Genomic DNA, 5,474 nt, shown 5'->3' with positions numbered 1-5,474 from the left:
ATATATATATATTTAATTTGACAGCCCCTAGGGTTAGCTCAGTTGGTCAAAATCAGTGCCTCGCCATCGAGAGGTCAGAGGGACCATTCTCCCCGAAGCCCTTGGGGTTAGGCCTAGCTAGTGGGTCGGGGGCTAGATTCCCTTTGGGGTCGATCAGCGCAAATTTTTCTGTGGACGTAGCCCCACCCATCGGTGGACATAGCGCCACCCGCTGACCAGGGTGTCCGTGAACCACAACATATATATAATTTGACTTGTGTATATTTTTGTTTTATTTTATTTATTTTTCCATTAATTATTTTTAATTTAATTTATTTTATTTCCATTACTTATTTTATTTATCAAATGATATTGTCTCGATTCGGGTCTTCACTTGTTTTTATAATTTTTGACTCCCCTCCTTTAAAGTTTGACTTTGATTATTTATTTATTTATTTTAAAAACTAGTTGTTTAATATAGCGGTTACTTATTAATATTTATTTTTAATAAATTAATAAACTAATGTCACAGTTTAAATATTAATTTTCAAAAACTAGTTGTTTAATATAGCAGTTACATATTAATATTTTAATAAACTAATAAACTAATATTATTATTTAAATATTATTTTTCAACAACTAGTCGTTGTTACCTATTAATATTTTTGATAAATTAATGAAATAATATCATTATGTAAATATATTTTTCAAAAACTAGCAGTTTAATATAACCGTTACATATTAATATTTTAATAAATTAATAAACTAATATCATTATTTAAATATTTTTTTCAAAAACTAACCATATAGCCGTTACTTAATAATATTTGTTTTTAATATATTAATAAATTAATATTATTGTTCAAATATAGCCGTTATATTATGTAATTTCTATAGAAAGACTTGTTGTGAAACATGAATCTCCAAAATATATTCTAGTTTTTAGTTTAAATCTACCAAATATTTATTTGATTTCATCCACATACATAATGATGATTTTCAAGAGAATCTTAATCCTAATATGAAGAGATCTAATTCTTTATCCTCATAGATCTAATTCTTTATCCTCATAAAAAAAGGGCATTATTGTGAAACATGAATCGCAAAGTATACTTTAGTTTTTTCTTTAAATGTATTATATATTTGTTCAATTTTATCCACATATATATGTTTTATCAAAGAAAAATGTGATAACAATATGAAATTATAATTTAGTATGATTATAAGATTTACTTCTATATATTAAGAGATTTGATATATATATATTTTGTATTAAAACTTACTATAGACAGATAGAAAATAGATATTACATTTAGATATAAATATACATACATAATGCAAATATAAATATTTCAATAATAGAAAATATATATATTTATAAGTATCTATATTTTCATGAGTTTTGAGTTCTAGTTTTATGAGATTACATTCGGCATAAATCGATTTTAAATGGCTAAAAAGTTTACTAAAAAAATCCCTTCAATCCTTGACATATGTGAGATTAACATAGGATCATATTGATAATTATACAAAAAAAGGGTTATTAGAAAATACAATTTAATATGACTAATTAATCCTTTATCATAAAAATAAAAATATCTAAAATGCAAGTTAATTTGAAAAATTAGCAATTTTAAATTATCTTTGAAGATTAGTTTGGCCAGAGAGTGTGGTCCTTTCATATATACCTACCTTTATTGTCCTTCAAAAAAAAGTATCAATTGTAAATTAAATATTGATACCATCATAAGAGAATATATTTAGACTATCTCATATATTAATTATTGATATTATACAACTAGTAAAAGATAAAACCATACATATATTATATACAATAATGTATATAATGTTCTAAACAAATATTTCACGAAGTTATAGGTTTCAAGTAAAAAAGAAACGAAAATACATAAATAACTATTTTGGTTAGGAATAGATTTGTTTTCACTATTTTAATGTATTTTATTTTAATTTTGATTTTTTTTAGCATTTTCTTTTGTTTTTATCTATTTTTTCAATTTTACAATAATATTTCAATTCTCTGCACTAATAAAATGGTGCAAAAATAAAATTAAATATATAAAAAAACACAAAAACATAAAAAATATTTATATTCAAAACATGAAATGCAAAATCAACAATAAAATAATGGCTAATAAAAATTATATAGAATCATGATTTATTATTTATAGCTAGAATGCATTTCTCTCCATTTAAAATTAAAAATGTTAACCATTTTTACTAGAACCGGTTACTCTTCTTATACTATTTTATAAAAATTCTTATATTATATATAAAAATAACATATCATTTCATAATATTATTATATAATTATTTTTCAAACACATAGGTTTATTTAGAACTTTCATAATTAAAAATAACATTATTTTTTTTTTGCTAATGCAAGAGTCGGACCTTCAATTCATTAATCATCAAATAAAGTACATAAATTACATCAATTCTCGCAGGGTCGTTGACCAAGGAAAGAACCCATCAAAACCTGTAACTGGGCCCAGGGCAAAAGCCCCGCCCCCTACAACCAAACCTTACAACTCTCTAAAGAAAAATACCAGAGTCTGGATGCGGACCCGAAAAGAAACAACAATGTCAATATTATAAAGGTTTCGCATCCACCCAACTCCTTAACCCACGAATAATTGGCCAGAGTGATAAGCCTCTTCTCACCAAGGACAAACGCTTCCCGCCAATTCCTAACTTGCTTATTTAATCTCAACCGTTGAACCTCACCGCTCGATCCAATGGCTGTGGCTAATATCGCTATGATAAGCAGCACGCCGTTTACCATAAGGACCCACCAACATGCTCGATCCATCTCATCCGTTGATCTGCATTGCAAGATCCAACGGTTGAGAATAATATCGCACCCACCTACATTCGCGAACAATAGCGTGCGATGAGGGCGGTATTCCTCCCGACCCCACCGCCACGTGGAGCACGCTGAGTGGAATCGCTCCCGAAAAGGAAAAACTGCTTCCTGCTTGTTAGGGTTGCGATCACCGGAAAACCGCTCAGGCCGCGGTAAAGTGAACCAAACGGAAAAACCCCTGGTATCGCGACCTCCGAGAGTTCCCAGCTCCCGACCGCTCGTTGCGTCTACCCCTCCTGAACCGATGTGAACTGAAGCCACCGCCATCCTGCCTGTTATCCACAAAACCAAAACATCCTCGTTGTTGCAACTGGAAACTACAGTGAACATATTAGCCTGGGAATTACAGGTTGACCACTGCAAGCAGCCCTCAAAAGACTCGACTGTGAGCAAACCTCTAAACAAAAAACTGCTAGTCATCTGTACCCGCCTCCATGGCTCTTTTCAGAAACACTGTCTTATCTTCATCGGCTTGGTCTTGACACTCCGCTTTTAATCTAATCTGAGGGAGCTCTTGTCAGTTCTTCACTACCCTATTATTCGTGCAGATCACTCCTTGATTGGCAAGCAAATCTGCCAGTTTATTGGCCATTCTTCGCACATGTGCAAAACTAATTGTTCTCAGGCTCTAGAGGTGGTTGTGTATCCGTTGAAAGACCTGGATCAGCCTCCAATTTCTTGAGGCTTTTTCTGGTTTCGTTCCCCAGCTGATTCTCTTGACCAAGTTAATGATTAACTCAGAATTAGCTTCAATGATCACATTTTGTCGGTTTTCTTGAACCAGGAACTCTAGACATTGCTCCATAGCCATTAACTCCGCCATGTTGTTGGTGGATCTTCCTAAATGACAATGGAAGATAAATAGAATACTTTTATTTTCATCCCTTAACACCCCTCCATGGCCGGCCATGCCCGGATTACCTTTAGAAGCACCATCAATGTTGAATTTCAGAAAACCCTTAGGGGGGGATGCCAGAAATCTAGCTCAGGATCCAAAATTGAAACTTTCCTGACTAAGCCCTGAGGAACAAGTCCCTGCAACTCTAGCTGACAGAGAATCCTCAAATCTGTTGCAGAAGGGGGATTCGAAGGGAGATTTCGAACTATAGTGCCAACCATCTCCTTAATCTGTTTTAGGATCAGATCATAAAGACAATGGGAAGATTTCTTAACATTCTTGAAGATTCTATTGTTCCTTTCTTTCCAGACATTCCAAATAATGAAGCTTGGTGTAAGGGCCCAAGCTGAACTCAGAACTTCATTATCCGAAAAGTTCCTTCTCCAGTTGATAAGGGTATTGAAAAGACTCCCAATGTCTCTGTCAGATTGTTGGAAGATAGAGGCAAAAGAATCCCATAATCTGGAAGTGAAAATGCAGTTGTTGAGAAGGTGCTCCATTGTTTCCTCTTGAGCTTCACAGAGCTGGCATCTGGAAGGCCCCAAGACACCCCTCTTCCAAATATTATCCCAGGTCAGAATTTTCCTGTGCAGAACCAGCCACATAAAAATTTTAATTTTCATCCAACCTTGATGCCTCCATAGGTTTTTCCAAATCCTATCTAGAGCATGGGAATCTAGTTCAAGGAGTATGAGTTTAGCTTCCTTGAGATTAAAGGTCCCCTCATTATTGTTGCCCCATCTCAGCTGGTCATGCCCCCTTAAAACTAGAATTTTCCTTTGTTCTAGCACTTTCATTAGTCTCTCAGCCTTAGTTTTCAAGGGACTGTCATTTCTGAGATCAAATTTCCTCCAGTTTCTCCATTTCCCTAGATTATTGTTTTGATCCCAAAATTCCTTAACCTTGGTAAGCCCCTTAGTATCTATCTCTGCTTTGAGGTCCTCCAAATCCTCCTTTAACAGAATAGGTTCTTGTTGCCATCTGTCCTCCCAGAATAAAGCTAAGTCTCCCTCTCTAATTTCCCAGAAGTTGTTATCTTGAATTAAGCCTCTGTTTTCCCAGGCTTTATTCCAAATGTGTGATCCTCTTATATTACCATCCATCCTTATGCGGTCATTATCTTGCCATGAGCTAGCATATTTTTCTTTCCAAATGATAGCCCATTGTGCCTCTGGTTCTTTTATCCATCGCCACCATAATTTTTCCCCTAAAACCTTGCTTAGAATCTCAGGATCATCCAATCCAAGACCCCCGTGGTTTTTGGGTTTGCAGATTTTTTCCCAGGCTACTAAGGCCCATTTCTTATTTTCTTCCCCCTTGCCCCAAAGAAAGTCTCTTTGTATGTTTCTGATTTGATGCAGGACTCCTTTAGGAGCTGGGAGAGCTGAAAGCATAAAGACTAGGATTGATTGTAGAACAGCCTTTGTGAGGACCAACCTACCAGCCAAGTTTAATGATCTCATTGTCCATTTCCTGGTTTTATCTTGTAATTTATTAATCATCGGCTCCCAGATGCTCTTGTGTAACGGTTTAGCAGTTAGAGGAACTCCCAGGTATTTTGAGGGGAGAGAATCTCTTTGAAAGCCCAGAATTCTAGATATGTTCCTCTGAATAGCAATGTTAGTATTGAAGAAAAAAATCTTAGATTTGGAGAGATTAACTTCCATACCTGAAGCCATGGCAAAGTCACTGAGGATTTGTTTATACGCAAGA

Source organism: Pinus tabuliformis, chromosome 4_1 (assembly GCF_031772625.1).
Source record: "Pinus tabuliformis cultivar Carrire ecotype Pingquan chromosome 4_1, CPIR1, whole genome shotgun sequence".
Taxonomy (NCBI): domain Eukaryota; kingdom Viridiplantae; phylum Streptophyta; class Pinopsida; order Pinales; family Pinaceae; genus Pinus; species Pinus tabuliformis.
This window is presented reverse-complemented; position numbering follows the sequence as displayed.